The sequence below is a fragment of the Solanum tuberosum genome, unplaced genomic scaffold (assembly GCF_000226075.1).
Source record: "Solanum tuberosum cultivar DM 1-3 516 R44 unplaced genomic scaffold, SolTub_3.0 scf00012, whole genome shotgun sequence".
In the NCBI taxonomy this organism is placed as follows: Eukaryota; Viridiplantae; Streptophyta; class Magnoliopsida; order Solanales; family Solanaceae; genus Solanum; species Solanum tuberosum.
In genome coordinates this window covers 3036970-3049727 of record NW_006238937.1, presented here as the reverse complement: position 1 = coordinate 3049727, position 12758 = coordinate 3036970, and positions in this window count along the sequence as shown.

Below are 12758 nucleotides of genomic sequence, written 5' to 3'. Positions count from 1 at the left end.
TGTGATTAAGGAACCTCAATTTGGTGGTACTTATGATAATGTTGATCATTTGAATAGGAGTGACTCTTTGAGCATATCTTTTGTGGAAGATCCGATTGCTTGCTTTGCTCATAGGGATCAGGTGCTTGAAAATGCTTCGAAAAATGATATGTGTCTTTTTTAGGGTGAACTTGCATGTTTTAATTCTTCCCTAGTAGTTGATCATTCCCTCTGTAAGTACAACATCTTGTTTGAAGATGATGAAATCATTCCTAGTGATGTACCTAGTGGAGTGAATCATGAGAGTAGTGTAGTTCTTGAAAACTATACCCTCTATAGTAAGTGTGAAGCTTTTCCTCCCAAAGATGGAAATCTTTTCTTGGAAGATGAGAGTACTTTTGTGGGGAAGGATTATGACGAGGAGGAAGGTGGTGTTTGTTTTCCCATTACCTCTTCTTCTTGGTGTGTTCCAATTGTCAATATTATGACCCATGAGTTTGAACCTATTTGTATTCATACCCATGAAAACACCCTAGAGGAAGTTGACTTGCAAGACACTTTTCTCTATTACTTGTTTACATATGATGATGCTCATATTATTTAGTGGAGTATGTTGTTAGAAGAAAAGAGTGCCCACCAGATAAATGGAGGTGCACTTGATCCAAGTTCATGGATGACCTTTCCATTTGACCCCAGTAGTGAGCTGAATTGTGGAATTTGTGTAAGAATGCCTGGTCGAAATGGAAGGCATATAGTGGGTGACATTGTTGATTCCTTTCCCGATGCAGGAAAGCTCTTCTTGAGGTTTTACCATCCACTTGAAGGGCCTACATTATGTGTGGAGAAGGATAGCTTCCTAGACCCCTTTTCTATTTCTTACTCTAAGCATGAACTTGTTAACTATGCATCTTATAGGGGTAGGAGATATTTGCCAAGAGAAGGTGAAGTTTGTACCTTCCTTTACTATCTCTTTGCATATGATGAAGTCTCTAGTTGGATTAAAGGTGCATTGCATGTGGATCAGAGTGTCATTGCGGTCTACACTTGTTGGTATGATCCAGTTCTATGGGCATTCTATCATTTTGATCCCGGTGAATGCTTGAAGGTATGTGAACAGGTGGAAGTATCATCGTTTGGGTGGTGTTACCATGTTGTTGAGAAGAATAACCATTGTCCTTGTTCTCCATTTGTGGGCTTAATAGCCATGATGATGGAGGATGTTTGGTTGTGCCTTGAGTTTGAGTCTCCTCAGTTAAATGCTTTTAATGCTAACCTCTGTACTACCCCTCATGCTAAGAAGATAAACTTATTCCTTGTGATCTATATGGTTTTACAAGGTTTGGATTCGAGGACTCAACTTTATCTACTTGCATATGATGATACTCATGCTTGTGTGGGTAGCATGTTTTATGTTAGTAATGGTATCAATAGAGCAAATGAGAGTCTCCTTGACTAGATGCTATGCAATCCTTTTCCATTTGACTCCGGTGTCAATTTTAAGTGTCCTGAGTGTCGTAGTAACACCGTCTGTCATTCACATGATTCTTCTTTGGTGTTATTACTTGATCCAATGCGCTTGAATGAGGTATGTTTACCAATTTGGGTGGGGAATACTTATGTACTTGAACCTGCTCATGAATTGGGAATAAGTACTCTCTTGAAGTTATCTAGTGCATTGAATGGGGTCTTAATTTGGGTCAACACTACTTATGCCTTTGCACTTAGGTATGAGAGTGTTCATTTGTTGCTTGACATAAGGGAGGCCTTGTGTTTGTTTGAATGTGGAACCAATAAGGGCTTACATATGAGGTTGTTTAAGTGTATTGGTTCCTACGCTCTACCCCTTTGTCTAAGTTTCTTAAGTAGCCAAGTATCGATTACTTTGATGGGTCACAAACCCTTTGTTGATATTTGTGATGCTTGGTTTTATGTTAAATTTGTGCATCCTTGGCAAGGTGATGAAATTGTTATTGCTAACGCTAACCCTCATGCCATGAGGATCTTGTTCTTGTTTGCTTCCCCTATGGTTTTGCAAGGTTTGGATTCGAGGACAAATCCTTTTCAAGAAGGGGAGAATGATGTAATCCAGATTGCCTCAAAGCCATCCACTCATGAACTTAACCGTATTGATGGATAGTTCACAAGGATGGAGGCTCTTGGGGTAGAGATGATGCCAAGGAGGGGATTCCAGGCCTTGCTTGGTAACAAACGCGCTTTGAAGGAGCTTCCAGTTGAGCAACACCATGTTTGGATGATAGTTTGGAGTGTGGAAGGTCTCACGAAGCAAGAAGGAGCAAGTGAAAAGGTTGCTCCATTCGGCGAGCTGACAACCACTTCGGCGACTTGCCAAACTGGATTGGGCGATGGTCCCTAGACCGCCCAAAGTTCCAGGAGTAGCTGGAAGCAGGAACCACGCAGGATCCCTCACCGAACTAGTAGAGATTGCCAAGAGGATTGGGTGAGCCCGACTTAGCTCGCCCATTGGTCATTTTGGGTCACTTTTGGGCCCTTTAATGTAATAATGTCCTAAAACTATAAATAGGCATTTATGGGTTCATTTTAGGGTAGACTTGTTTGAATATTGTGGTTGAAAACCTGAAACTCATGTTTGAGTGTTTGAAAGCTTGGTATAAGCTTTTGTTGATCGTTGTTTAGAAACGTGGGTTGCTTGGGATATCGATTCCTTCGAGGTCGTCGTCAGAGTTAAGTGCTTCTTGTTTGATTAACGAATTGAGGTCTTTGGGTTTAATATACCCTTATGTTGCTCTTTGTTTTCTCTTTCTGTGTCTATCTATCTATCTCTATTTCTTGTCTTTCGATTTTCGTATTATATTGTAGTTTCTCTTGTGAAATTTACATCACTAAAGCCTTGATTAATATTTTCAAGAATTAAATTTTGGATTCAAACCTTTATTTTTGAATTGGGTTTAGAGTTGATTGACATAGTTCTCTATAAAATTGACTTGAGAAGTGTTTGTAACACCTTGCACATTTTTGAAAGAGCTAAAGAGAGGTTAGTACAAGTCACCATCAGTTTTTAGTTTTGGGTCAACTTCGAACGATCATATCTTTAAGCAAATAAAGAATTAGGTGGCCTATGACCTATCAAACTAAAGGTCTTTGAGTCCTCCTCTTTCCAACGCTACCAAGTTTGCTTAATTTAGAGCTCGAAGTAAGGAGTTATGAACATTTGAGTGAAACCTCTCTTTTAAAGACACCTCAATCGTGTTTAGTAGGGTTGTTTGGTCTTTTCCTAGTCCTACTAAGCCTAGCCACATTTTTCTTCACCCAAATAATGGTCAAATCAGCGTTGAACCACTTTTTCACGTTCTTTAAGACTTAGAGAAATTAGAGCAAGGTTCCAAGAAGGGAAAAGCTAGGTTTCAAGCGTTCGTCAAGATTTCCTTTGATTCGCGCCAAGAAAATTGTTCTTTCAAGGTATGTAAGGCTTCTCACAGTGTTGGGCTTTTTTGTCCTCACGCCATACATCTAAATTTATCCATTATCTAAAGCATTCTTGTGTAGTTCTCAATTTTGAATTCAATTCTTTAACAATGGAGGTTTTGATTCTTTTGTGTTGTGAATCTTTAGTAAAAGTTTTGTTCCCAAAGGTTTTTTACGGAAGTTCCCTTAAATTCGTGTTGTGTTTGAGAATCAAGACGAATTTAGGAGAAATTTCCCAATTCTAAACTAGTTGGGACCCAAATTTGAGCTTCAAAATTCGTCGGGGTACTGTGGAAGGGCCTGGGGCAGCGCACCATGATAGCACCAAGGCCTGACTTCTGAGTTCAGGCCCCGGGGTGATACGCCAGCAGTACGCCAAGGCCTAACTTATGAAGTTCAAGCCCTGGGGTGACGCGCCAGCAGTACGCCATGGGCGACGCTCAACAGTAGGGCAAGGATTTTAGGGTCAATATTTCCTTGTTTCATCTGACACATGTTTCCTTTAAGTCGTGGTTACGTCTCCATTCTTTGTATTAGCTCCTATAGGTTCCATTACCTTTGAGAATTCCTACATGTTCTAATCACATGTCCTAATTCACATTCAAAACTAAAGTGAGTTTAAGAGAAAAGTTCAAGAAGTCTTTTTAAGGATCTTTTGTAACCAACAATGGTTTTAAACTAATTTTCTGAGAAAGAAAATATGAATATTGAGAAGAGTCCTATTCACGATTAAGAAGGAATATAAGGGAACTAAGTATTCCCAAATGTAACATTTTTATATTGAAAAGAAGAAACTTTGATTTCTAAAAGGAGTAATGAGTTCAGAGATTAATTTAGAGCAGTTACCTCTTTTAAGAGGACATTTTGAGTAACTATCTCAAATTGAGAAAGAGTATATTTGTACCAAAACTAAAGTGAGTTTAAGAGAAAAGTTCAAGAAGTCTTTTTAAGGATCTTTTGTAACCAACAATGGTTTTAAACTAATTTTCTGAGAAAGAAAATATGAATATTGAGAAGAGTCCTATTCACGATTAAGAAGGAATATAAGGGAACTAAGTATTCCCAAATGTAACATTTTTATATTGAAAAGAAGAAACTTTGATTTCTAAAAGGAGTAATGAGTTCAGAGATTAATTTAGAGCAGTTACCTCTTTTAAGAGGACATTTTGAGTAACTATCTCAAATTGAGAAAGAGTATATTTGTACATATTTGAGCATGAGTATATATTTATTGGGAGTAGTATTGAGCACCAATATGGGGATGAGTTCAAAACAACTCACATTCCTCATAAATCATGTAGCCAACGTGGGTAAAGGATCATAATTTTTAGACGACTCCTTATTGCTTTCAAGCATAGCTTAGTGGATCCACTTAGCTGAGATGTTTTATTACCCGACAAGGTATAACACAGTACTTGCAGCGTGGGCGAGATTATGTATCATCACATAACTCATAGTGATGGTTGTCGGTTAGAGAATCTCCCAAATAAGAGTTAAGAGTAAACTATTGTATTTTTATATACATACAAGCTTTAAACATTTTATCTTTTGTTATGTCTTTGTATTGAGTTGAGTTGAGTTGAGGTGAGTACTCTTTTAGTCTTGTCAGTTCAGTTACATATGTTTTCAGTTCTCCTTGCATGCTCGTACATTCAATGTACTGATGTCCTTCGACTTGCATGTCATTATGATGAAGATAAGGTGCTCATGATCATCAACAGGCGCTTCGTTGAGATCATTTGACATTCTAGTTAGCTTGGTATGCCTTCTTGCATTCCAGAGGATTTCCTTTTTCCCCTTTCAGTTTAGTCCTTTTGGGGTGTTGTGGATCTTGTCCCAACATCCATGTTGAACTATAGAGGTTTCATAGATAGTTAGAGTTGAGGAGTCTCTCATTACATTCCCTTTTGTTGAGATTTTTGAGACTGTTTTGCAGAGTATTATCATTTTTGAACTAAAGTTTTTCCAGACAGTTGAATTGAGTATTTGTTTGAGTTTAAATATCTAAATTCTATTTCTAAGTTTGTTATGCTTGAGTAAATCTTCCGCTAAGTAGTTAGTCAGGCCAAGGGTTTGATTGGGGACCAGAAATGGTTCTGGAGTGCCGGCCACGTCTAGGGTGTAGGTTCGAGACATGACAAAGTTGGTATCATTGCACATAGTTCAAGAGTCCTAGGGTGTCTATGAAGCTGTGTTTGTAGAGTTATTTTTATCGGTGTGAAGCACGCCACATCTATAATTAGGAGGCTACAACATTTAGGAACATTTCACTTTCTTCTTACTCCTGTTCGTGCGAAAGAGTTCAACTTTATAAAAGTTTCCTCTTACTCGTGCTTATGCGTGTCTTTTCAGATCTTGCCTATACGAAGAGCTGTTCGAGGATGTCCTGCTAGGAGGAATGTTAATCCTGAAGGTCAAGAAGCTCCCAATGCACTAGAGGTGCAACCCCTTCAGGGAGATATCACTAATGCTGATATTACTCTTTTAACTGAAAGTCTGCCATTGGGCTGACAGATAAAGTAAAACCTAGATGACTATTGTTTATAAATCATACTAGGTAAAAAGCCGGGGCTATATTAGTTTATTTCATTTTAATTTATATGATACTGATAGAATCAGAAGAGTCAATTAAATTTTTAAATATTTTTTATTGTTAATTATTTTTATAATATTTGTAACATACTTTTTGAATAATATTTGTGGCACATGTGAAATTTTGAGAGTTAATTAATTTTTTAATATATTTTTGAAAATATTTTTAGTTGTTAATTATTGTGATCTATGTGACCACGTGACACATGTGAAATTTTAAATATTTTAAGTACTTAATTTTTTAATAATAATGTTATTTCCCTTGTTTCAATTTATGTAGCACATGTAAAATTTTGAGAGTTGATCAACTTTTTAAAATGTTTTTAAATACTTTAAGTTGTGATTTATAATACTCTTAATGTAATTTCAAATAATTTATGTTACTATCTTTGTCCCAATTTATGTGACACAAGTGAAATTTTGAGAGTTAATCTAATTTTAATATGTTTTTCAAATATTTTAAGTTGTTAATTATTGTGATTTATAGTACTTTCAATGTAATTTGCAAATAATATATGTTGCTCCCTCAATCTCAATTATACAATATGGATCAAATTATAGAAGTTAACCAATTTTTTAATATTCTAACTTGATTTTTAGAACTATTTTTATAGATACATAGCATATAAAAAGTTATCTTAGATTAATTAAAATGTGAAAAGATAAAGTCCAAATATTATAGTCATATAATTTACTTTTTCAATTTCATATTAATAATTTGTTACTATGATAATATTTGGAACAATAATTATAACCAAGTAAAAATAATAATAATAATATGACCAAAATAAACAAATAAGCAAACTTATATCTAGATTAGAGAACTCTCCCTAGATAGCCCTACATGGTCATCAATGGTAGAGCAAAAATAGATGAAGCTGCAGATTGAATTTTAGTTGGCCCACAATTCCACAATATTATTTGAAGTGACCAGGAGGAATTTGTCCAAAATTTTACTAAATAACCAAACTATCCTCTTGACCTCAAGCTCCTCTCCCATTCCCTCATATTATATAGAGTAAAATGTGGAAAAAATGGAAATGTGAAGGAGAGCAAGATAAGCTATTTTTCCCTACTTTACTTATTTTACTTCTCTCAATTGATCTTATGAGAAATACTAGTAATTATCCAGCCTTAGTACCTTAAAGTTAAAAATAAATTGGAGACTTAACTTTTAGTTAGTTTCTATTTTTCAGATGCAAAGTGTTTTCTTTCTTTTTAATAAAAAAAAAACTTTGTTTCTCATATATATATCAAAATATTTTTTAATCTTATGATTTTAAACGTATCATGTGGAAGTTAAATTTAAAATTTGACAAAAAAAAAGAACATTCTTTAATATTTCAAAACGAACTAAAAAAAGATAAATATATGGGAAAATGCATAAGTACCCCCCCCCCAACCTATGCCTGAAATCTCAGAGACACACCTAACCTTTAATAAGGTCTTATTACCCCCCCGAACTTATTTTATATATAATTTTCTACCCCTTTTCGGCCTACGTGGCACTATCTTGTGGGCCCAGCGCGTGTTGACAATTTTTCAAGGATAGTGCCACGTAGGCCGAAAAGGTGTAGAAAATTGTATATAAAATAAGTTCGGGGGGGTAATAAGACCTTATTAAAGGTTAGGTGTGTCTCAGGGATTTTGGACATAGGTTGGGGGGTACTTATGCATTTTCCCTAAATATATTACAAGATATGGTATAATTTTTTTTGTTAAAAGAGGCTTATAATAGTTTATTATTACTAAAAAAAAATTGGGCCCTTCAAATTTGGGGCATATGATAGATGGCTCATTTTCTCATTTTTAAAGATATATTGAGCCACCCTAATACAATGTACAAATAAGAGTGCTAGTTGTATTGTAACACAATTAGACGTTGAATATACTTATGTGGTGCAACTCCAACGTACACACAAGGCTACTATAGTTTAGTTAGGGCTCCATGGCCTTGGAGATAATAAATTAAGGTAAGTTTATTCATACTTTTTTTTACTTCTTGTGCTAAGGAAGTGTTTTGTTTTCCCCTCGATATGATAAATCTACGACCAGTTCATACCAATCTATTTTCTTGTCGTTTATTTTGGGAATGTGGGTGAATGCTAGAAATTTTATGTGGCTATCAATGAAAAACTTGTGATAACTGTTTGTGGTAGTAAGTTTGAAGAAGAAGAGGTGCTTGATGAAATTTTTATTTGATTGATTAAAAGCTTGGAACATGATACTGTTGAAGCTATTTAACATGGATCCTTCACTTTGTACTGTGGTGGCACTCAAACACGTCGTCACTATCGCTACCAATTCATCCGTATCAATCAAATTTCTACCGGTAACCTTGGAGACATGAGAAGAAGAAACCTGAATCACGTGCTTTTGATTTAGATTCCTCTTATTCATGTTTTTTTATTGTTCTTCTTATTCATGTTTTAAGTGACACTATTTTTTCTTATGTCTTTCTTTGTAGTCTGGATTCTTATTCTTTATATATATCAAAATATTTTTTAATCTTCTAATTAAAACCTATTATGTGGAAGTTAAATTTAAAATTTCATAAAAAAGAGAGAAACATTTTTTAATGTTTCAAAACAAACTAAAAAAAGACAAATAAATTAAAAGATATAGTATTTTATTTTTTTGTTAAAAAAGGCTTATAATAATTTTATTATTACTAATAAATTGGAACCTTCAAATTTGGGTGCCTATCACAAATGCCTCATTTTTAAAGGCATTGAGCCGTCCTGATACAGTGTACAGTTAAGAGTGCGAGTTTTATTGAAATGCAATTAGACTCTGAACATACTTGTGTTGGGATATACTATTAACCATATGGTTGAGTTATAATATTTTATTTAATCTTTGTAAAGACTATTTGTTTCATTTTATTTAATATTCAAGTCTTTATTTAGATAGACCACTGTTTAATATGTGTGTCTAATACTTATATAGTAGACAATTTTTGTGTATGAAGTTATTTAATTAACACGTAGAAATTAAAACTGTCGGTTCTTAAAAGTTAAAAATTAAATTATCACAATCAAAGATGAAGTTGGACGAACATCTTGATGATTGTAACACAAGATTAAATATAATTCGATCTTAATTATGAGAATGATAAAATTTCAACTTCTTGCATTAGTACATTCCATGTGTACTGAACGGACCAATTAGAGATGTTCGCTTATGTTCTGAATATTTATAAACAACTTCTCTAGTCCATTACGTGTACTTATAATACTCTTAATCTTGATATAATTATTATGATCTATGTAGTTTGACTTATTATTTTAATCTATTAAAAGATACTCTATTATAAGTCAATATATTCCTAATAGATTGGGTAATGACTAATCACATTAGTGAAATAATAATTAATTGATAGAACCATATCTCGAACTTGAGATAGAAGACACCCCTTTATGGTTACTTATAAGTTTTCATGTGAAAACCATGTAGGTGGATTTTCTATCTTTCATGTGAAATAATTTAAGTATAATAATAAATGATTAAATTCGTCAATGAATTAAATTTTAAGAAAAAATGATTTAATTGATTGGTGTCAGCAATTCTAATATGGGGAATTAAATAAGATGCAATGGTAGATTTTGAATTTAAATCGAGGAGTGTAATTACAGTTTTTTATTGAAATAATTTATAATTTAAAATTTATTGTAATATGATAATTCATTCATTTGTAAATTAATATCATAATTGAAAGCCTCGGTTAATAAGTTTGCGGTCCCTATTGCGCCTGATTAATTAATCGATTTTGAAAAAGAGAATGAGTGTTCTGGAAGAAGTAATATTATTAGTCTTTTGTGATCATGTATTATGCTTCCGCTGCATATATAAATTGCATACTCTAACAACTTATGTGGTGCAACTCCAACATACCACAAGGCTACAGTAGTTTGGCTCCACAGCCTTGGAGATAATAGCTCAAGGTAAGTTTATTCCTACTTTCTTTTACTTCTCGTGCTATGCTAAGGCAATGTTCTGCTTTACCCCTCGATATGGTAAATCAACAACTAGCTCATTACAAGCCCTTTTCTTGTCTTTTATTTTGGGAGGGTGGGGTGAAAGCTAGAAATTTTATGTGGCTATCAATGGAAAACTTGTGACTTGTGATGACAATTTGTGGTAGTAAGTTTGAAGAATTTTATTTGATTGATTAAAAACTTGGAAAAGACTGGGATGATAATGTCGAAGTTATTTAACATGGATCATTCACTTCATATTGTGGTGGCAATCAAACACATCACCACTACCGCTACAAATTCATCTGGATCAGTCAAATTTTTGTGGGGTGACCTTGGAGACATGAGAAGAACAAACATAAATCGTGCGCTTTTTTTTATTCTTCTTATTCATGCTTTAAGTGATACTACTTTTTCTTCTGTCTTTCTTTATAGTCTGGATTCTTATTCTCTATTCGAAAAGGTAGAGACTACTACAATATATTATATTTGATCGTTAAGAACATTACACTACGATTCGATTAGTTAAGTTAGTTACACTAGGAATTGATATGTTAATACACTAGGAACTGATCCGTTTAGCTAGTTACATTAAACACTAATCTATTAAGCTCTGGGGCAGACCCACATATAACATTTTGGGTGCTCGAGCACCCATTAACCCCGACATAAATTTATATATTTATATAGAAACTTTTTGTAAGATAGATATATTAATAAATCAGCACCCACTGATCAAGAAGCTTGATGGGTGTGTTGGTTTAGCAACCAACTTAAAGTCATCACTTTTAAGAATGGTGAGGGTTCGAAACCCAATTCCTCCAAATATTTTTATTACTCAAGTTATGTATATTTTTCTACTTTATAGTTAAATATTTCCTTCTTTTTCTCCCATACAATTCTTAGACTTTATTTATGACTTTTCCTTTTAATTTTGTTTCAACTTCCTTCTCCTCCATTTATACTTTATTTAATTTACCTTTAGTTTCAAATTTTCTCTTATATTTTATGTAGTTTCTTATGATTTAATTATTTTTGATTAAAAATCAGTTTTCTTGAAAAATATTGGGTGGTTAAAAATCCATCAAGGTATTTTAGTTTTTCTAAGAAATGAAGAATTTTTAACTATAACGGTTAAATAGTTGTACACTTATATAATTATACTATGTGATTTATAGTAACTTTATAATAATAGAAGTGAGCACCCATGAGCCTAAGATCCTGGATCCGCCACTGATTAAGCTAGTTACATTATTCATCTTAACTTAGAGGAACTAGACATCTTTATAATAGAGGGACATGTAACATTTTAAATATATATACATGGAAAACTCGAGGGCTTATAAGATCGTATCAAGTGATATGAAAGCTCGAATTTAAGAGAGGAAAACATGTTAAAATGAAGCTTGTAGAATGTAAGGACTCTTTTCATGTGTAGTCTAAAGTCCTTTTGACTCATTAAGAGAAACATATGTCGACATGGAAGTTGCGGCTTAGCTGCGAAAGTGGTTTTAACTTTACATACCTCAATTCTTAATTTTGTGTACTTATAAAGAATCAATCGATCCTTTCTTTGGGAAGATAATTTCAATGTCAAGTGCATAATGAAGCTAATATTAGCAGCTAATCGACAAGTGTGGTCCAACAAATAGTACGCCAAACAAACTATAGTTATTTAAAATTTATTAAATATAAATTTATAAAATGATTCGGGTTATATTAAATTCATGAATATATTAGTCCAAATAAATATTATGGATTAATATAATTGAGTTAATTATTTAAATATAATAAATATGGATTTAATTAAACCCGCTCCATAAAGCCCATATGGTCTGTCACTTAAATCTGATTGACCAAAGGGAATCCTAGTCCAATCACAACTCCTCTATTTTAAAACTATAAATAGGGGTCCTCATAATTCAAAAAAGGAACCAAGAATTCTAACAAAAGCTAGAGAAAGCTCGTGGATCAAAAGCCACAAATTGCTCTACAAGTTCAAGAATTCTAACAAGAAGCTCGAGAAAGCTCGTGGATTAAAAGCCGCAGATTTCTCTCCAAGTTCAAGAATTCTAACAAGAAGCTAGAGAAAGCTCGTGGATTAAAAGCCACAGATTTCTCTACAAGTTCAAGAATTCTAACAAGAATCTAGAGAAAGCTCGTGGATTAAGAGCCACAGATTTCTCTACAAATTCAAGAATTCTAATGAAAAGCTAGAGAAAGCTCGTGGATCAAAAGCCGCAAATTTCTCTACAAGCTACAAGTTCAAGAATTCAAGAATTTAAGTGTTCAAGTTTCAAGAATGATCAAGATCAAGAACGAGCAATTCAAGAATGATCAAGATCAAGACCACCGAATTCAAGATCAAGCTCAAAGCCCTTGAATTCCACTAGAAGTCAAGATCAAGATAAAGTTCAAGTTCAAGTTCAAGATCGAGATAAAGTTCAAGTTCAAGTTCAAGTTTAAGATAAACTCAAGATCAAGCTCAAGAGCCCGTGAATTATATCCGAAAAGGCGAATTCAGAGGAATCATAGAGATTGTAACACACGCACTTTAAATCAATAAAACGATTGTTGCGATAATTTTCCGTTCTTGATTATTGTTTTTCTCGACGCAAAATTTTAGTTTACAAATTATGGCACGCCCAATAGGACAATCTCTACCTCTCATCTCAACTTTTCAAGCATCAAAGAATATCGAGATGACTTCCATGAAGATTAACTCTAAATTAACTGCCTCTAAGGCCACTAGCTCCAAGTTCTCTA